Source organism: Mus musculus, chromosome 12 (genome assembly GCF_000001635.26).
Source record: "Mus musculus strain C57BL/6J chromosome 12, GRCm38.p6 C57BL/6J".
Taxonomy (NCBI): Eukaryota; Metazoa; Chordata; class Mammalia; order Rodentia; family Muridae; genus Mus; species Mus musculus.
This window is the reverse complement of record NC_000078.6, coordinates 79,854,890-79,875,863: the sequence shown is the minus strand read 5'-3', so window position 1 is coordinate 79,875,863 and position 20,974 is coordinate 79,854,890. Positions and strand designations below refer to the sequence as shown.

Sequence of the window (20,974 nt, the reverse complement as noted above, 5' to 3'; positions counted from 1 at the left end):
TCTCTCTGCTCTGCTCCCTTAAGTCGCCCCTCTTTCCTTTCTCTTCTTATGAGAGTTGGGCATATCTTTGATATTCTGTCAAATCTTTCTCTGATTCATCACTTTGTCTGTTACTCACTTAGACATCACTTTCAAACACGGATGCTTCTTTCTACAAACTAACCGTACCTTCCTTGTTTAAGATTAAAGCTAGTTCACAGTGTGATCAAATATCCTGCAGCCTGCATGCTTTGCCTGCATGTATGTTTGTGTACCACAAGCATGCAATGTCCACAGAGGTCAGAAGAGGACTTCAGATTCCCTAGAATAGGGTTTCAGATGGATGTGAGCCACCATATGGATTCTGGCAACTTTAATTGCTGAGTTATCTCTTCACCCTGCCCCTGAGTTTAATGTGTGTGTATGTCTATTTGTGGGTGTGTTGACAGTATATGGGCACTTGCAGAGGCTAGAAGGTGGTTTGAACCCCTGGATCTGGGAGTTACAGGTGTTATAGCTGCCTGACATGGGTATTGGAAGCTAAGCTTGGGTCCTCTAGAAGAACAGCAAGTGCTCTTAGCCACTGCTCCATCCTTCTAGCCTGAAAATGAGTTTGTCTGTCTGTCTGTTTGTTTTTTCAACTCCTTAAATCTCCACTGAGGAACTGGGTATTGGGGGAGTGGTTGCTAATTTTTCACCTGTATGGTCAGACTGTGGATGTTGCTTGTTATCAGAAGGTTTGTGATCCACATTAGGTCAATCAGATGCCCCAATCAATTCTGTGGAAAGTGAATTTATGGTGGAGGAATAAGGGAATGGCTCTATTGAGAATTCTATCATGCTCAAGTGGATTATCCTGACACACTTGTTTGATCCTTATTGAAGTTCTTGCTTACTGGCTTCTGAAAGTTTGCTTATCTTCTTCTCCCCTTCCCTTCTCTCCCCTCTTCCCCACCTTTTCCTTTCATTCCTTTCCTTATAGTTCTGGGGATTGAGTCCAAGACCCCAAGGATACTAGGTAAGCGCTCTCTCACTAATCTACACCCCCTGTTCACGTTTCTCCCATCTCTGAGACTGGTTCTCCAAGCCCCCCAGTCCTTTCCACCTTCTTTTTTGGGGGAATTTCTGTTGCATTCACCCTAAGAACTGGCTCCTAACTGCACACAGAACAGCAAGTATGACCTCCAGTGCTGCTTACCAAATGCTGTTGACCGTTGATGCAGCCAGCCCCAGGGTGAGCATATCTCACTGAGGAACATGACACCATCCCAGGCTCCCCCCACCCAGCCACACATATTTGTTTCCTTTCTTCATTTTCTTGGAATGTTGAGACACTCATTTCATTCTTTACTTCATCCTATGAGCTATTCATAAAAACTGGCCAGAAGACTCACAACACTTCAAAGGGCACTCCCAGGATGAGTTTATAGTTGGAATCTATATACGGTGAGTCAGCCTGGGGCTCCTAAAGCCTGCTGTCAAGTATCTGTATCAATATCACATGCTTGGAAAGCATGCTCCAGGGCTGGGAAGACAGTTAAGAGCACTTGCTGCTTTTGCAGAGGACCCAGGTTCAATTCCCAGTACTCACATGGTGGCTCACAACTATCTGTAAGTTACAGGGGATCCAATGTACCCTTCTGACCTCCTCAGGCACCAGGCACATACATATATGCAGACAAAGCACTCATACACATAAAATAAAAAATCTAACAAAGAAGATGAATGGGCTTCAATGTTTCCAACTTTCCTTCAGAGAAGTTAATGGGAAAGGCAAAGGGTTTTCCAGGAGTCAAAGGCATGAGATTAGGAACTGAAAATAATGAAAGAGGTAAGTGTGTGTGTGTGTGTGTGTGTGTGTGTGTGTGTGTGTGTGTGTGTGTGTGTGAAAGAAAATCTGATGCCAGAAAGTACCTGGGTCACCAGAACAGATTAACCAGAATATAGGAATAGGAACCAGCAAAAAGTCTAAGGGAATCTGAGGCTAGCCTGAGATATAAAATCCTTATCACAGACAGACAGACAGACAGATAAACAAACTCTTATAGGACCTCAAGGTGGGCAAAGAGAGACAGAGAGAGCATGTGCAGGAGAGAGAGAGAGAGAGAGAGAGGGAGGGGGAGGGGGAGGGGGAGGGGGAGGGGGAGGGGGAGGGGGAGGGAGAGGGAGAGGGAGAGGGAGAGGGAGAGGGAGAGGGAGAGGGAGAGGGAGAGGGAGAGGGAGAGGGAGAGGGAGAGGGAGAGGGAGAGGGAGAGGGAGAGGGAGAGGGAGAGGGAGAGGGAGAAAGTTACCAGAAACCAGGTATGATATATTACCTGTAATGCCACTATATGGAACTCTGAGCAGGATTGTCCTAAGCGTCAGGCCAGCATGGGCTACAAAAACAAACAGATAGATAGATAAATAGATAGATAAATAGATAGATAGATAGATAGATAGATAGATAGATAGATAGATAGATAGATAAGATAGAAAAGAAATTTAAAAGGTAGCCGATGATACTGGATATGGTCTACCGGTCATTGGGGGTGGGGGTGGGGGTGGGGGTGGGGGTGGGGGTGGGGGGATTCTCCAGGGAAAGTGGAAAACCAGGTATTAGAAGGGTAGGTGATATCTGGATATTTCTCCTTGATTAGAAAAATAAAGAACTGTGAACTTTACAAAGCAAATCAGAAGCTAGGCGTAGTGGTCTATGCCTTTAAACCCAGCACTTGGGAGGCAAAGGCAGGTGGATCTCTGTGAGTTCCTGGCCAGCTAGGGCTACACAGTGAAACTCTGTCACAAAACAAAACAAAACAAAACAAAACAAAACAAAACAAAACAGAAACAAAACAACAAAAAACCAAACAAACAAAAATACAGTGGGAGGGCAGTAAGTGCACACACAAAGTGACAGCCGCATTAGTTTTGCTAAGGGTTTGTGCAAATTGTTTATAATTTCAAAGAATAAACTCTTTGTTTTACTGATTCTCTATGTTGTCTTTGTGTCTGTGTGTGCTCATTTATGGAATTTGTTTGTATGTGTGTGCTCATATTCATGTGGCTATAGATACACACATAAGCATGTATTTGTAGAGGCTACCTGTGGATATCAGGTATCTTACTTAGTCAATTGTTATTCACAGTTATTTACTTAACTCATTACTTATGCATTTCGAAACATGATTTGCTTTGTAAAGTTCACAGTTCTTTATTTTTCACTAAACTTCTAAGTCACCAGCCCATCTATGCTGGCTTGCCAGTGGGCTCTAAGTCACCAACTTATCTATGCTGACTTGCCAGTGGGCTCTAAGTCACCAGCTTATCTATGCTGGCTTGCCAGTGGGCTCTGGGAGTCTGCCTGTCTCTACCCCTTTCATAATTCTGGTGATTCTAAGTCAGGTTTGTCTGCTTGCAAAATAGGTACTTTTGTCAACTAAACCATCATTCCAGACCCTCTGATTGTTTTTTATTTTTGTTTATATTTCATTAATTGTTGTCCTGAAATTGTTTCTTTTGGATTTTAGTTTGTTTTGTGTTTCCAAGGCCCCAGGGCACGTCATTAAGATATTTCCTTTAGGGCCCTCTAATTTATTTTTTAGTGCAGGCACTTGTATAAACCTCCTCTTACGACTGCTTCCATGGCATCCCATAGGTTTCTAGGTGTTGTGTTTTAATTTTTGTTTAAGTCTATGAAAGTTTTGCTTCCCTTCAAGACTTCCACAGCGACACATTTGTCGTCCAGTAGCTTAATTTCCATGCGTTTGTATTTTTTTGTATAGCTCTCCTTGCATCAATGTTATGCCATTGAAGACAGAATACAAGAAGTTATTTCATTTTTCGTACTTGTTGAGGATTGTTTTGGGTCCCAAGATAAGATTTATTTTAAATGGGCAACTCCATGGTCTGTTTGAGTATGGTGTCATTAAACTCAAATGTTTCTCTGATGATTTTGTCTTTGGAGTGACTTGTCATTGGTGAGGATGTGTTTCCTAAGTCACTGACTACTACTTTATATCTAGTAGCCTTCGGTTTATGACATTGGATGCTCTTGTTTGGTGCATATACGTTTATAATGGTTTCTTGATGATTTGTTCCCTCGGTTAGCATGAGGTAACCTTCTCTATCACATCTGACTCCTTTTAGTTTGAGGTCTGTCGTTGATTAGTGACACCAGTGTGTTTCCTCATTCCATTTGCTTGGAATGCATCTTCCGATCCTTCCATCCTAAGGTCAATGTGTCTTTGATAATCAAGTAGATTATTTGGAGACAACAAACATACAGACCCTGCTTTTTAATCACATCTGCTAGTCTTGTGCCAATTGACTGCAGAATAGAGGCTATTTACATTCAGAATTATCATTAAAATGTTTTTATTAGTTTCTGCCATGTTATTGGTTTCGTGGGTTTTGTTATTTTCCTCTCAGTTGTTCAACTAGCATGATTTATTCTTTCCTGGAGCCTCCTGGGTGCGTTTATTTTTTTCTCTTCAGTCTGAAGAATTCCTTCCACTGTCTTCTGCAGAGCTGGCTTAATGGTCATAAATTTTTTTAGCCTGCTTTTATCATGGACAGTTTTTCTTTCTCCTTCAATTATGTCAGTTATCTCTGTTGTGTATAATATTATAGGTCAGCAGATGTGGTCTTTCAGAACTTGAAATATATCATCCTAGGCCTTTCTGTTTTTCCCAGTTTCTGATGTATAATCTGCTGTTATTCTGATGATATGGAGTGGGTTAACACTTTTCTCTGGCAATACCAATAATCTTACTTTGCTCTGTATATTTGGTACTCAAGCTATAATATAGTGTGGGAGATTTCTTTCCTGGTTTAATGTACTCGGTGTTCTAAAAGTCTCTAGAACCTGGATGAGCCCCTCTTTCACAAGATTTGGGGAGTTCTCTGCTATAATTTCATTGAAAATGTTTTTTATGCATTTGGCATGGCTGCTCTCTCTTTCTTTTATGTCCATAATTCAGGAAGTTGGTTCCTTTTCATAGTATGTCCCAAAGATCTTTCATTATCTGTTCATATATTTGTATTAATACATTAATTTGATCTTGACTGGCTGACCCAATCCGTCTTCCTTGTCTTCAGCCCTTGGTCTTCCGTCTACTCCATGCTCCATTTTATTTAGGAGGATTTCACCAAGTTTTTTATTTGATTTAAGTTTTCATTTCTAGGATCTCAGCTTGGCTTCTTTTTCTTCCTTCCTTCCTTCTGTTTCTTTCTTTCTTTTGTTCTTTTGTTCTTTCTTTCTCTTTCTTTCTTTCTTTCTTTCTTTCTTTCTTTCTCTCTCTCTCTCTCTCTCTCTCTCTTTCTTTCTTTCTTTCTTTCTTCCTTCCTTCCCTTCTTCCTTCCTTCCTCCCTCCCTCCCTCCCTCCCTCCCTCCCTCTCTCTCTCTCTCTCTCTCTCTCTCTCTCTCTTTCTTTCTTTCTCTCTTTCTTTCAACAAAATAGTATGGTGTGGCCCTAGATAACCTTGACTCACTATGTAGACCAAGTTGCTCTATAAATCATGGAGTTTCCCCTGCTTTTGCCCCCACAGTCCTGAGATTAAAGGCATGTGCCACAACGCCCAGCTTCAGCTAGAATTTTCTTCAGTATTCTCTGTGTTGAATTCCATTTTTTATATCCTGTATTGACTTCCTTATTTTATTCAGCTGTCTTGTGTTCTCTTTGAATTCATTCAGGAGAGTTTGTTTTTTGTTTTGTTTTGTTTTTGTTTTGTTTTGTTTTCCACTTTGATTCTTTGAACATATTTATAGTCATTATGTTAAAGTTTGGTCTAAATTTTGTCTGTCACCCTCCTCACTGAGGCCCACCAGCACAATGAGGCTGATGATAGGGAGGAAATATGTTGTCTTGGGTTTTCATGGCTTTGCACTAGGATTTGTGCATCTGGAGTTAGCTCATTAGTTGAATTTTTAACATTTAAGTCACTTTTTCCCCTCTTTCAATGGAAGTGTTTACAATATTCAAGAGGGACTAGCTTTTGGTAGGGTTGAAGTGTCATCCATTTGGCTGGTTTGGGGGGCCCCAGGCTTGATCTACAGTCTTCCCCTGAGAGAAGAATAATGTCTGCAACAACAGTCTGTATGTAGCCGTACACCTACTATGAAATTACAGTAATGGTCAATTAAAACAGCATCACCCCTTATGCCCCATTTGTACTGTGTGTGCTAATGTATTAGTTACTGTGTGTATGACTGTGTCTTCATTAGGATTTCTATTGCTGAGATGAAACACTCAAGCAAGGGCAGGAACCTGGAGGCAGGAGCTGATACAGAAACCATGGAGGAGGACTGCTTACTGGTTTCTCCTCATGGTTTGCTCAGCCTGCTTTCTTATAGAACCTGGGACCACCAGCACATGGGGTGACATCACCAACAATGGTCTGGACCCTCCCCATCAATCACTAAATAAGAAAATGCCCTACAGGTGTGCCTACAGCCTGATCTTATGCAGGCATTTTCTTAATTGAGTTTCCCTCTTCTTAGGTGATTTCAGCTTGTGTCAAGTTGACATAAAACTACCCAGCACGAGTGGAAAAGAGAAGAGAAGAGAAGAGAAGAGAAGAGAAGAGAAGAGAAGAGAAGAGAAGAGAAGAGAAGAGAAGAGGAGGAGGAAGAGAAGGAGGGGGAGAAGAAAGAGGATCAGTTTGGTAGGGTGTAGAAAAGAGGAATGTAAATAGAAAGGGAGTATGGGGCCAAAAAGTTAGCTAAACTTAGACTGAAAATAGATAAAGATAGGCAATCAGATAATGTAGAGAACGTCATCTCCTTATGTCATGCTTAATTTCTTAATAATGACAAAAAACAAGGCTTTAATTCCCCCAACATAACTATCCCACCCATAATAAAAATTAAGCTTCTCTTCCCACAGAGTAGGTGACAAAGCCTTTTGAGATGCACTTAGTATTTTAGTGTCCTATAACTTAAATATGATCATATAGCTTTATAATACTTAGCCACTGACACATCTTAATCGATGGTACATTGCATAGGTAGAAGAAAGGAAGCAGATACCTGCTTAGGGTATGTATGTGTACACGTATACAAATATATTCTTCACAAAATAGGACAGAAAAACACATGGCAATTCCAATTCTCATCTGTAACTGGTCACATGGCCTCTTCCTCTTCCTTCCTCTACCCTCAGAAAGTGCCTCAGCAGATCTTAGTTCTTTACTGGAGGGACGCCACACACCTTTATTCCTGAAAGGTCTTGGCCATTTACCATCCTGCCTGCAGAACACAGGCCATGGATACACAAAGCAAAAACATTGCTAGTGGACCACTGAGAGTGTTGATAGGTGATACTGTTTCTAATTCCACCCCTTGATTCCTGAGCCTGAGCCTGGGAATCCTGACTATTGGAGGAAAAGTACCATGTATTGGGCATTGATATATATATATATATATATATATATATATATATATATATATATATATATCTTCTGGAGAACCCTGCTCCAGACATCCAGGCTAGTGACACCTAGTTGGTCCTGTGTCTCTGTCTTTAGAAGGCCATTCCAGTTCACACACACAGCACATTCTTTATACATCAGCCATCTCCTTAGCCTCCCTGATTGAATATACACTAAAACAAATATGGGGGGGGGGGAAGCACATCACACTAAGCAACAAACTAAAATAATTAGTTTCAAACAGAGAAAAACTTTCTGTTGTTCTAGAATCACCTGTTAACTTGTTCTCCTTCCTCTAATTTACCCACCAGCTTCTTCATTATTGACCTTTGGACTAATTAAGGCATCTATGTAGAAATCTAAAACAATTTAGAAAACTTTCAGTTTTTTGGAGGCTTAGGTGGCACTATTAATGTAGTTTATAATGAGGGTAATAAACAGATGAAGAGATTACAAGCTGTGGAAAGTGTTCTATATAGAAGAAAACATTACTTAGTAGATATTTTTAGGATATCCTTTTCTTCTACAGTAAAACTTAGCTTTTGAAAAGGGGAGAGCCTGGAGATATATTTAAGTGAATAAAAGAACTTCCTGCATAAGCATGTGGCTCTGAGTTTGGATGCCAGCACCCATGTCAGAAGCTAGGCGTACCTGTAACCCTGTGCTAAGCAGGGTTAGAGACAGGAGGATGAGTGGGAATTGCTGGCCACCATTCTAACACTAGGTTCAGTGAAAGATCCTGTCTTCTGCCTCAAAGAAACAAAGCAGAGAGTGGCAGAAGACACAGGTATCCTCCTTTGGCCTCCACATATATGTCTATAGACTGTTTTCTCTCTCTTTCTCTCTCTCTCTCTCTCTCTCTCTCTCTCTCTCTCTCTCTCTCTCTCACACACACACACACACACACACACAGAGAGAGAGAGAGAGAGAGAGAGAGAGAGAGAGAGAGAGAGAGAGCCCAGAAACTGGCTATAAAAAGTTACTTAAAATGACAACTACAGTTAGAAATAGTTGTGATAAATTCCAGAGGACAGTGGAAAAGTATCTTCAAGGATCTAAGGCAATCTTAAATCCGCTAAATCTGCTAAACTAGTGTCTTATACCCAGCTAAACTAGCATTTTAAAAAGCAGGTTAAAAACAGAAGCAATTTTAGAAATTTTTTTTTAAAAGTTTTTTTAAAAAACCAGTCTTGAATATTCACAAAACAGATCACTAGAATCTGGGTAATAAGAAGAAAAACAAGTCTCAAGGCAAGGTACAGAAAATAAGAAATTATTGTAGGTTCCAAAATCTATTACAAGCACTTCTGACTACAAACACAAAGCTGAAGTTTAAAATGAAGATTGGGAAAATCTGAAAGGAGAGATAATGCTCATTGGGTGGTGTAGGTAAGTGTGCTTGCCTTGTTTACCAAAAATCCTTCAATTCCAAAAGCATTTATAGTTAACTTACATTTTGTCACACTAAGTACAGAATTTGTCTCTGATGTTTCCTCCCAGATGCCCACCATGCCTCCCACCTGTCCCTGACTGGTCTAGGTATTCTCAGTCATAGGGATTTTAACAGACTGGCCAGGAACTCTCATAAGAAACCAGGTAAAACTTTTATTTATTTTGTTTATTCTTTTTGATTTACATCCAATTTTCAAAGTGTACTTGAGACAGTTTACAATAAAATACATATGTACAATAAGTTGGTTGAATAAGAAAGAGAAATTTAAATCATAGAGAACGAAAAGGAAAATAGTTATGCCAGAAACCTGAGCTAATTGCTATTGTAATTGAGCATTAAATTTGTTCAAGGTTTTCTGGCAGCTAACAGAAAAAAAAAGAGGAAATACAAAGGGTAACTTGATGGCTGCAATTTGCCCTTAACTTCTTTAGCAGGCTACAGGGCTAGAGAGCACTCCATTCTGGGGAGCTAAAGTGGGAGCCAGTCTGCGCAGGTCCGCTACAGTGTGTCCCGTCCACATCCCATCTTTCCTTTTTCCTAACTGTAGCAGCAGGTGGAACAGCTTTGGTTTGAAACCTGACTAGAGCCAGGACTCTCAGATTAAAGACTTAAAAAAAAAAATTAGGGGTAGTGATTCAGACAGTATAGCAGTTGAAACGCATACTGTCCTCTCCGAGAACCCAAGTTTGGTTCCCAGTACCCGAAGCAGGCAGCTCACGTTTGCCTGTGACTCCAGCTCTAGAGGATCTTACACCATTTGCTAGCCTCTGCAAGCACCTGCACTCACATGCACACAGTCCCACACGGCCACACATAGTTGAAAATCAAATAAAATCTGAAGAAAATGTTTTTGAAATGTTCATGTATAACAACATGTATTTGGGGCTGGGGCAATGTCTCAGTCTGTAAAATGAATGCTTACTGTGCTAGCATGAGAACCTGAGTTCATATCCCCAGGGCCCATTTAACTGCCAGGTGTGGTAGTATCTACCTGTAACCTCAGCATGGATGGAACAGAGCCAGGCAGATCCTGGAGCTGTTCGGCCACCTAGTCCAGCCAAATAGAAAGCTGGGTTCAGTAAGAAACTGTCTCAAAAAGTAAGATATCAAGAGAGGAAGACATCATCCTCTGCCTCCATGCATGTAAATCCATACTCATCCCTACATGCACACACACATGTACATGACCACACATAAACACAGACTAGTACATTTGAAACACCTCCTTATTGAGGATTTGGAAAATATAGAAAAGTATAAAGGAGAAAAGATAAGTTATCTGACAATCCCATTTGAAAACAATTGTGATGAATTATTAATAAGTTAACTTCCGTTTTTAACGTAAACTTATATTGGCTCGTTTCTTGCTATTTTCTCTCTATCTAGATGATTCTATAAGCTTGTGCTCTTTGACTCGAGTCGTTTTTACGGTAAAACCAGCCAGCCACTGCCCATAGATGGCTCCGTGAGGTAACTGCCTAGCTTCATAAAAAGTCTGTGTCTTTTCCAACAGGCGAAAGGAGGCCTTCCCTGGGTGCAGAGTTATGTAATTTGTCTAAATCACACAGCACTAAAGGAAGAGCAAACCCACAAATTTGGGTGTGTCTGTGGAGCACATTCACTTCAGCAGATGTTCAGTTGCTCAGAGACACAGACAGCTCCCTCCTGCCGCCTGTGACCCCTGGGAACAGGAGTGTCCGATGGTGGCTGAGCCTGGCCACGGGCCCCAGCCAACCAGTACAGAGAAGGAAGGAGCTCACTATGCCCCGGCTCTTCTCTCCTTCCGCCCTTCTCCACATGCAAGAGGCCAAGAAACTAAACTGCCTAGACTGCAGGTTAGCTTGTAGATACCAGTGGGTTTTTTGAGTTGATGAAATAATTTAATCCAAACCTTCCTTTTCCATGGGGATCAAATTACGAGAAGGTCACAAAACCCGGTTCTGTTGTTCTCAGTCCCGACAGTGCCAGAGAGGGTGTCAAATTTTGTTGTTGTTGCTCATACTGTGGTTTATAGTTGGAACTGTGTGCAGTCACGGCTTTCTTCTCTCCTGGGCACTCTGATTCGTACTGAAACATCTCTCGTGTACAAGTCATGACTGGAGTATCCTGAGCAGCTCTCAGAAGAGCCACTTCCTTGGGCAGATCCAGGCCACAAAGTTGCTGGGGAACATTGGTTGCCACCCTCTAAACGGACAAGCCTTTTGTGAACAGTCCAAAACCAGCAAATGACCCAGGAGTTAGGGCCACCCTGGGATGAAAGTAGGAGGGTCTTTTTCCCCTGTCCTTTATTCCCTTGGGGGACCCTATGAGCTAAGCCGCAGGAGTCCAATAGTCTTAGTGCCACGGACTCTTGGTTGGCCCCGCAGAGATTGATCCAAGATGAAAGTTTGCCGAGCGAGCCAGGCACTCTGCCGCAGTTGGGGTAAGTCAAGCTGGTGTGCCAGTGGGTGAGTCAGCGACCGAAATGCCCTCTCTTCATTGCATAACTCTAAACACAGGCTTTGCCTTCCCGATAATCACTCTCCTGGCGGTGGCACAGCAGGGCTTATTTCCTGAAGACATGCGTGGGAAAAAAAAGTTTTCCAGGCAGACTTAGACACTCAGGCTTCCATGCTGTAAGGAACAGTACTTCCTTCCTCTCCAGCGCTGGTGATATGACTCACAGCAAAACGTGAAGATGACTTTCCTGATGCACCAAATGGCAGCTGGCTGTAGCGACTCAGGCTTGTGGTCCCCAGCACTCCGGAGGATGAGGCGGGAGACCCATGACATTGAGTCTAGGGCTACATATCTGGACCCTGTCTCAAAACAAACTGATAAACCAGCAGACAAATATCAAGAATGAAGAACTTGAGCAATAAGAGGAAACGCATCAAGTGCTAGACACGTGGTACATCCTTCTCTCTACCTAGCTATAATGACCCTCATATTCTGCCCGTTATACAGGTAAGAAAACTGAGGCCTGAGGTTAAATGATATTCTTTCTCTTTCAGTACTCAGAACTGAACCTTGGACCTCATGCTTGCTAGGCACTGAGCTATATCCCCAGTCCTAAATGATGTTCCCAATGTTACAGAGCTTGTAAGAGTCTGAGCCAAAGCTCCAGGAATTCTATTTTCTTTTCCTTTTTCTTTTATTTTATGTATATGAGTACCTTATTGTATATGTATATTTTATTTTATGTATATGAGTGTTTTGCCTGCATTTATGCATATGTACCACGTGCTGGCTGGTGCCCTTGGAGGTCAGAAGGTGGTGCTGGATCCCCTAGACCTGGAGTTATAGTTGTAATCCACCCTGTGGGTGCTGGGAATTGAACTGGAGTCCTCTGCAAGAGCAATAAAGTGTTCTCATCCACTGAGCCATCTCTCCAGCCCCACGTTCTAGTTTCTTAACAGCTTGAAAGTGACAGAAGTGATGGGATTGAGAGAAATCACAAATCCAAAGTATTTTCCATCAGATGGCTTGTCAGACCCAAGGAAGGCTCCTCTTAGAGACGAATGCCTGCCATGCCACACTTCAGCCTTGCTGACTCCGTAGAAACCATGGCTGGCTTCCAGGAAGGGGAGAAATTTGTCCCTGCTCCTGTGTCCAACACTGTTTGGTATTTGGATGAATATGAACAGCTAGTTATGATGCCATTGGGGGTGGGGATTACACTGCAGAGAGGCCTCAACATGCCGTCCAGACAGGGAACATGACTCACCAAGAAGAGACCCCAGGTGGGGAAGCTCTGGGTGGCTGGATTGCTCATAATCTGGTGAGACTAGGCAAAAAAAAAAAAAAAAAAAAAAAAAAAAAAAAAAAAAAAAAGGCCACAAGGACCTCCAGGAAAACACTGTGGTAATTATCATGGCTGCAAGTCCCCAAGTCAGGGGACCTGCCAGAGGCTGTCCCAGGGCCCTAGACTAGAGATCTATGATATTATAAAATAGTTTCCCACTGCTGCTCTAGTGAGTTTCCATACAGTGCCTTACGGCAATGCAGATTTGTTATTTTATACTTCTGGAGATCAAAAGGTGGGTATGGGGCTATAATAAAGCCACTGTCAGAGCCTCACTTCTTTCTAGGGATTCAGGAAGCAAAGTCCGTTGTCTTGCCTTGATCTGAGTATGAAAGTCATCCACAGCCCATGGCTCATGGCTCTTCTGCTCTCAAGCTAGCAACGGCTCATGAGTCATTCTTATACTGTGTGATTCTCTTCTGCGGTTAATGAAGCACTTATGCCACCCTGGATCATCTTTGTATTCTCAAGTCAACCAGCTTGAATCTTAATGCCGTCTCCCACCTTGATTCTTTCTCATCATATGACATATGGATTAGGGTGGTGACATCATTGGGCAACCATTACTCTGCCTAGCACAGGCCTCAAGTGAAAAAGCCAAGACTCCCTTGTCTTAGGGACTCATCACTGTGAAGAGACCGTATGACTAAGACAACTCTTATAAAGGACAACATTTAATTGGGGCTGGCTTACAGTTTCAGAGGTTCAGTCCATTATCATCATGGTGGGAAGCATGGCATCATGCAGGCAGACATGGTGCTGGAGGAGTCAAGAGTTATATATCTTGATCTGAAGGCAGCAAGAAAGGAGGTCTGAATCACGCTGGCCAGAGACCTCACAGCCCCACCTCCATTGTGACATACTTCTTCCAACAAGACCACACCTCCTCCAACAAGGCAATACCTCCTAATAGTGCTACTTCCCATGGGCCAAGCTTATTCAAACCACCACACCCCTTTTATGGTACTCTTGGTCTAGTAGAGAATAGGCTAAATAAGGGGTGACCTCTGCCAGGCATATTGGGAACCTGCTTCAGAGAAAACACCAGGGAAGTTTGTTTCAGAGTGTCTCACTGTGGGTGTCTTAGTTAGGGTTTTACTGGTGTGAACAAATACCATGACCAAGGCAAGTCTTATACAAAACAACATTTAATTGGGGCTGGCTTACAGATACAGAGGTTCAGTCCATTATCATCAAGGTGGGAGCATGGCAGTATCCAGGCAGGCATGGCAACAGGCAGAGTTGAGAGTTCTACATCTTCATCCAAAGGCTACTAGTGGAAGACTGACTTCCAGGCAACTGGGGTGAGAGTCTTAAGCCCACACCCAGAGTGACACACCTATTCCAACCAGGCTACACCTCCAGATGGTGCCACTCCCTGGTCCAAGAATATACAAACCACCACAGTGGGCAACTCATAATCTTCCTGCCTCAGTATCCAAGTGCTGGTATTATGGGTGTGTGCCACACCTGGCACATGATTTGTCCCAAAGAGCTATGGACACTCTTCCCTCCTGTGTAGCCATTGCTGTCGTCTTTGTCATCTTCATCTTTTTACTTTGTGTGGTGAGGACCAAACCCAGGGCCTCATGCTCTTGTAGGTGCACACTGCCCTGCAGGAGACAGCCCTGGTCTTTGCACTTGTATCTTGAAATACTGGAAACACCCCAAGACTAGAGCTGCAATATGTCTGGTCCTCATTAGAACCTAGTTCAGGAGGGCCTTATGTGTGACCTGGCTGACAGAACCTGGGCTCCTCCTGAGCCATGGCTGCATGAAACAGATGAAAAGATGATCGTCCTCCACAGTTAAAGCAGTTCTAAAATCTAGAACATTCCCTAAACTGTGTGTCTTGGGTCACTTAGGAATTCTATTTAAAGCCTGTGGGCCCCTTCATCCACAACCCAGAGCAATCCTCTCAGTCCTCTCCCTTCATCTTGACACAGCCCTGTGAGGAGTGAGAAGCCCCCTTGCTTCATCTCACTCAGGGTTTATGGGGGTCCATGTATTTTTCTTTCTACTCTGCTTTGGTCATCTCTCAGCGTTGCTCTGTGGGAGCCTTAAAGGGTTTAATTTTAAAACCAAAGCATATTTTTGAACCTTGGTATGTCTAAGTCCCTTCCGGCTCATGGCAGCTGTTCTCTGTGGACCCCTCTCTCCATGTGTCCTTGGCCAGGTTACTGACCTCTCTCTGTCCCCCTCCCATCTGCAACAAGGCTAATGACTGCAATCCCCATATAGGAGGGAGCAGAGGGTGCACCAGGGGACAAACCAAGAATAGGAAAGCATGAATATCTTAGCTGCCATTCTTATCCAAAAAGGAGGCGCAGCGTGAACCTCCTCTCTCAACCACACAACAAGCCTATTTTGTTGTTTTTATTTGTTTTCTTTCACTTAGTTCTGAGACAGGGGCTCACTATATAGTCTTGGCTGGCCCACAACCTACTTCATAGACCAGACTGGCCTTGAACTCACAGCACTGAGATAAAAAGTATTTGCCACCACACTGGGCAAAGCCAGCTTTACAGACCACCAGAATGTTGCGTTTATGTCACCCAAGTAAATGCATTTTTTTAAAGCAATGTGTCACCTTGTTCTTTCTACAGGAATAGAATTCCTTCAAGGACCATTTCTTACAGGAGAGGGAAGACATGGAGGCACAGTAAATGGGTAGGTGACAGGCAAATGGAGAGCCTGGCACTCATGTCAAGGACAAGATAAAGCCTGTCTGCACGGGCTGAAGTAGGGACATTCAGCAAAGTGGTTTTTCTCTGGGCTGTTTGGTGCTTACAGTTTGCCCAGATCCTAACCCAAACTCAAACTGGAACTTCCTGGATGGCGCCACCTTGCCTTGGCAATCCTTAATTTATTAACTCAAAATGCTTCCCAGATCCTGCCCAAGACCTCTCTAACCTGGCTCCCAACTCTCTGTGCTCAGACTCACTGGCCTGCACTGTCACAGCTTTGAATGGGACTGTCCTTGAGATCCATAAAGAAGTACTTCCCCCGGATCCCTCACCAGCCCAAGGCCACTTGCAACCTTCATGGGGGTGTGGGGGGGGGGGGGAGAAACACGACACTGTCCTGGTTTCCACTGGCAGCAACGGTTACTCAGGCTGCCTCCAAACAGCCAGAAGAGTTCCAGAGTCCACAGATCTTGCTTCTCAGTGGCACACACATTCATAGACTTCTCTAAGGTGCTTCCCTGCAGGAGAGCTCTCTGTGAGCTAGGTCCTTACACAGGAGTCTCTGCTGAGGAAAAGCCTTGGACGTGGGGTTAGGAAAGCTGTCAGAGGCTGTTTTGCACAACATCAAACACATTCCAGGCCTTATCTAATCAGGGAGCCTTCTTCAACAGCCATGCAGAGGCTGTTCCTGCAAAGCATTCCCCAGGCAGGGCGAGGGCCTTGATTCTAGAGGCAGAGTAATGGCTCTTTTGGCACAGGCAAAGCTGCCTGGCAGCTGGAGCTTTGAGGTAACCTCTGACCCTCTCCCACAGTTCCTCCCAAGTCCCGCCGCACCACTCTAAGCCACCCTCAAATCCCAGGCTCTAATTGGCTCTGGTTTGTTTTGCCTTTCTCTTCTGTCCAGTGCTTCAAAAGGCACTTCAATAATTGTTTGAGGCACGAAAAAGGCAGGGTTCAGCTTTCCTAACTGGAATTGGAGGTAATTACTGTCTTCCATATTCGAGCCGGTACATGCTGCAAATCACATGGCTCTGGGTTGCTTTCCAGCGGGGTGGCCAGGTCTCAGAGCTACAAGGAGGATTATAGAACTTCACAAAGGCTCTGCTTCAGAGAGAGAAGAATCGACAGGTCTCAGAAGTGCTAGAGGAGTTGTTTATACTCTTCTGCTGTCCGCTCGAGACTGTCCTGAGAGGTTTGGTCTGAAGAGACTTCAACTCTACCCTGGAAGTTTGGGATTTGCTTTTTTATTTTGTTTGCTCTCAATGGGCAGGAACTGACCCCTCCACACACACACACACACACACACACACACACACACACACACACACACACACACACACATAAGCCCCTTCTTGTTTGAAATTAATAACCACATGCTCGACCTAGGCTGCCCAACTTCAGAACAGAACTTCAATGAGTGAGGCTAAGACCCACCTCCAAGAACCAGAATAAGGATTCCATTTTGTGCATTCAAAACAGCAAACCCAAATGTGGAGAGTCTCTGGATCATCCCCCTTCTGCTCCTTGTGGACCCGGAGGGCCTTGTTTAATCGATCAGCTGATTCACAGGACGTCACTCACAGTGAGAGCGGTTGCTGACCCAACCTCAGAGGGTGTGTGAGGTCCACATGAGGTTAGCCCATGTGAAGTGCCTGTCTGGGATCTGTGTATACCAAATGTTCAATAAATATCAGCTAACAGTCACTGTCAAGGAGGGCCTTCTGATGCCAAAGGAGCCAGTCTGAACAGAGCCACCGTGAAATAGTACAATGAAGCAGGAAGGGCTAGGGTGCCAGCCCCAGTGTGAAGTGTCTTCCCTCCAAAGGGAATTGTCTTAAACATCTGAAGTTACCTCTGTCTCAGCCTGGCTCTCGCTCACCATCCTGAACGATCTCATCCAGGTGGAGGGCTGCTGTCCCCACTGTGCTTCTGGCCCTTCTCTTTCCAATGTCCTCCTCAGAGCTCTCAATGTCCTCGAACCTTGACTCCAGGTCAGTAAAGCCGATCAAACCGCACATCCCGGCAAGGGCTCGGTGGAAATCCCCTCTGAGCAGGTGACCTTTACAGGTCGCACACGTTGCTTTCATAGTCTTGAGGACAATGCACAGGCACATACTTATCTGTGTATTTGTCTCATATCTATTTCTAGATAAACTAAAGTTCATGTGAACGAGGCCAAGTTTCTCTGTCCTTTCTTCCTTAACACAGATGACGGTTTGCCTGTGAACTTTCTTTATTCTGTTTATGCAGATCTGAGTGATCGACTAGAGATCTAGCAGGTCCTTTCTGTATATTTGCTGAAGGAATGACTTCTTTCTCTGTCTCTCTGTCTCCCTCCTCCCTTCCCTCCCTCTCTGTGCGGTAATGGTATTGGGAATTGAACTCGGGACCTTGATCACATTAGGCAAATGTTCTACCACAAGCTGCATTCTTCGCCCTCAAACCATGATTTCAAAGCAGAGACAGTTCCTGTCGTCGGGAAGAGTTTCTGGGCACAAAGAGAGGCTGAAAAAACACTTGAGATCACATCTTGTTTTTCTCAAGTGGGGCCATTTGGCTTTGTCTGCCTTGCATTTGATGGAGTTTCATGTTTAATAACAGCCCTGAATAGTTAGGATAAACACACCAGGCACGATCATGAACTAGTTGCAGGCTTAAAAGCCTGAAGCAGGGCGTGCCTACAGTGTATGCACAAACATGGTTGACTCTCAGTTATCCGCTCCAGCACATAATCTAATAGCCAGTAATCTAATAGTTTACAATGTAATATCCTACAGCCCTGAGAGTTTTACATGTGGTTTTGGACTATGTTTCTGAATTTGCATTGGATACAGGCGGCTCTGACAGCCTAAGAATTCACTGGAGCTCCTATGTCTATCACTATTGCCTCCGTGGCCTGGAAAAAAACCCTCCTGGGCTCCCAGCACACGCAGAAAAAAATACTGCATTAAGCTTGGGGGTCGGGGGGGGGGGGAGCATAGTACCCTTCAGTCACAGAAGGTGGCTGTCCAAACCCCAGCTCCTCCATGTTCCCTTATCACTATTTACCCCCGAAGACTGTTTCAAAACATAGCTGAGCTTTCAGGGGAAAAAAAAATGAGTCTGAACTGCCCCGTTAGGTGGGTGCACAAACCAGTCTGAAACAGAATGGGCTCCTTAAAGGCTTCCTGTCTCACAACTGGGGAAAGGTTTGATTCTTCTCTTTTTCTTTTTAAGTGTTTTTTTTTTATTACGTGTGTGTGTTGCTCCTGTGAGTATATGTGTACATACATGTACATGTTCAAATGTATGTGCTATAGACTATTCTCTCTTCCAACCATGTGGGTCTGGGAATTTGGGTCTTTAGGCTTTATTGACTGAGCCATCTTGCTATTCCTTTATCTCCCACTCTTCATCCTTATCTTTTTCTGCCCTAACGTACCTTCTCTTCCTGGCTCAGTGGAAGGGTAGTCAGCAGGTCTTTGCTTTGAAAACCATGCCTGGTGGTGAAAGTTCTTGATTCTGCCAGTACACTTCAGAAAGGACCGCTGTCCTGAGCAGCCTGGCGTTGAGCTACCTGAGGGGTCCCTGTGCCATACTGGCTGCACTCCTGGCCCAAACCATGAGGACTTTCTCCTTGATGGGACATATGTCTATCTGGGCATGTGTTTATGCTGACTTGGGTCAAATCTCAAGGCTGCAAAGTGGAGACATCCTGAGATCCAATGCAGAGCCAATTGTGTTGTCAGTGAGTAGCTCGAAACCCAGAATTCCCACCTCTTTTTCCTGTCAAGAAGTTATATCTCGAGGTAAAACAGCTGCCGGTTCTCAAGCCAACTGGGACGGGCGCCAGCTGTTTATTCCAGATGCCAAGAGCCAGATGCACACCCACTCTCCTCTCCCACTCCCTAAGCCTGAAGTCTCAAATTTTATTGAATTTATTAATAGCCTTAAGGGTTTGCTAAAAGAGCTTTCCTACAGGCTCTGCCTCCAGAGAAACAGACCTCCTTAGTTCTGGATGGCCAGGAAATCTACATGTTCAATAACAACACTCCCATCCCATCTCATCTCCCTAGAATTCCAGTGTAATCCCTCAGAGAATTATATCTGGAGAGATAGATACTTGCTAAGGTGGAGGTACTGGTAGGTTGGTAAATGCGTGGCAATCAGCAAATGTGGGAGTCTGATTTGCAGCCTGCCAGTCTCTGTGGTGTAAATATTCTCACCACGGTCAGTCCAAGCTATCACATCACCGTGATTGTGAAAGTGGGACAAGGCGTGTGCATGTCCGTAGTTCCAGCATACCATAGGGTGGTGACTCTCCATGGAAGCTTCTGGATGGCTCTGAATGCTGGTTCCTAAGTTCTTAGTATAGGACGCCTACCCTCTGAATCTTTTCTTACATCCTTATGTCTGCTGGTGGCTTGCTTTGGTGACTGGTTCCCAGTGCTCTCATGGGGTTCCAGATCAGAAAAAGAGGGAGAAGGAAGAGAAAGAAGGGGAGAAATTTCAGTGAGCGTGGGATGCTGGCTTCAGTACACTGATCATTTGGTTCACCTGGCTTTTAGTGGGAAGGGCACCCTCAAACACCTGCTTCTGACCCCATTTGATAAACTCTCTGGTCCTCTCGAGTCAACTTGATCCTGTTGACCTGGAGGATGATGAAAAGACTGGATGCCGGGGACCTGAAAGGATGGAAAGGGACGGAAGAGGTCCGTGGGATGCTCATATAACCCAAGGTCACTGGCCGCTTAAGGCCTTCCCTTTGTTTCCCAGATCTGGCCTCCTGTTTGAAGGTTTTGGCGATTTCCTCCCACCCCCAACCAGGCGAACAGATGTGGAAAGGTCTCCAGTTCCCAGGGCTCAGGACACAGCTGCCTGCTGCCCCCCCAGCCCCCGCCTGTAAACCTGGGTCTGCCCTCAGACAGAAGAGCCACACAGTCACTAACCATAGGGCCGAGACCAGTCAGGTGTAGGGTTCAAGCCCTTCTGTCAGCTAAACTACTCATGAATGAAGAAATGGCACCTCCTGCTTTGTGCTAGGAATCTCCAGGCTTTGTAGAAGAGGAAAGGACCCCCCAGCCCTTTCACATAGCCCGTGGGCCTGCTGCTCTCTAGACTCATCTCACACTTACTGTTGGCATGAGTACCTTGCCAGCCCTGGCCTGGAGCAGGAGGGAACCCCACTGATCTGAAATGGGTCTTTTCAGCCGAGCTTCGCTGCCCATCAGATGAAGGGGCGCTGCATAGGAGGGGGGGCAGGTGTTAGCCTCCTCGTCCGCTATATATTCAACCCTGATCATCCTTGGAACTTCCCAGAGACTTACCAATGGGATAACAAAAGCATGAAGACTAACCTAATTGATCTTAAACGAAGAACCAGTCTCATATCTAATCTAACCACTGGAATACACTGCTCTTTAGTGATAGTTTCCTAGCTTATTGGAGAGGTGGCCATTACAGCTGTGAACAAAGGTTTGGTACATGCATGTCGTAGCACATAGCAGTCGCCTTAAAATGGGACCCGTAATGCAGTGTCACATGTTTCTGAAAGCGGTGGCTCTCATGGTGAGTCCGGGGGACCTTTGCAGCCCATGAGATACTATCAGAGTGTCTGCAAGGTTACAGGTCTCTTCATAAAAACAGCAAGATGCTATTTCCTTTCTTCCCATGTTGACAGTCGGG

At 44.4% G+C, this 20,974-nt stretch overlaps 2 long non-coding RNA genes across 5 annotated transcripts in view; one reads left to right on the top strand and one right to left on the bottom strand.

The window, feature by feature from the left end:
* Gm46361 overlaps window positions 1-2,342 on the bottom strand; it is a 31,061-nt gene extending 28,719 nt beyond the window's left edge. Inside the window, exon 1 of the long non-coding RNA XR_001780641.1 lies at window positions 2,295-2,342. This is a non-coding gene — a long non-coding RNA (predicted gene, 46361). The remainder of the gene's footprint in view (window positions 1-2,294) is intronic.
* A 5,948-nt stretch (window positions 2,343-8,290) lies between these two features.
* On the top strand, window positions 8,291-17,021 carry Gm36132. 4 transcript variants are annotated; one of them, XR_381728.4, is made up of 4 exons: window positions 8,291-8,775; window positions 8,887-8,982; window positions 10,226-10,309; window positions 15,230-17,021. It is a non-coding gene; the product is annotated as a predicted gene, 36132 (long non-coding RNA). The 4 variants fall into 4 exon arrangements; XR_381724.4 differs by having other exon boundaries at window positions 8,295-8,775; window positions 10,226-11,785; XR_872846.3 differs by lacking the exon at window positions 15,230-17,021 and adding an exon at window positions 12,910-13,322 and having other exon boundaries at window positions 8,295-8,775; window positions 10,226-11,785.
* The last annotated feature ends 3,953 nt before the right edge of the window (window positions 17,022-20,974 follow it).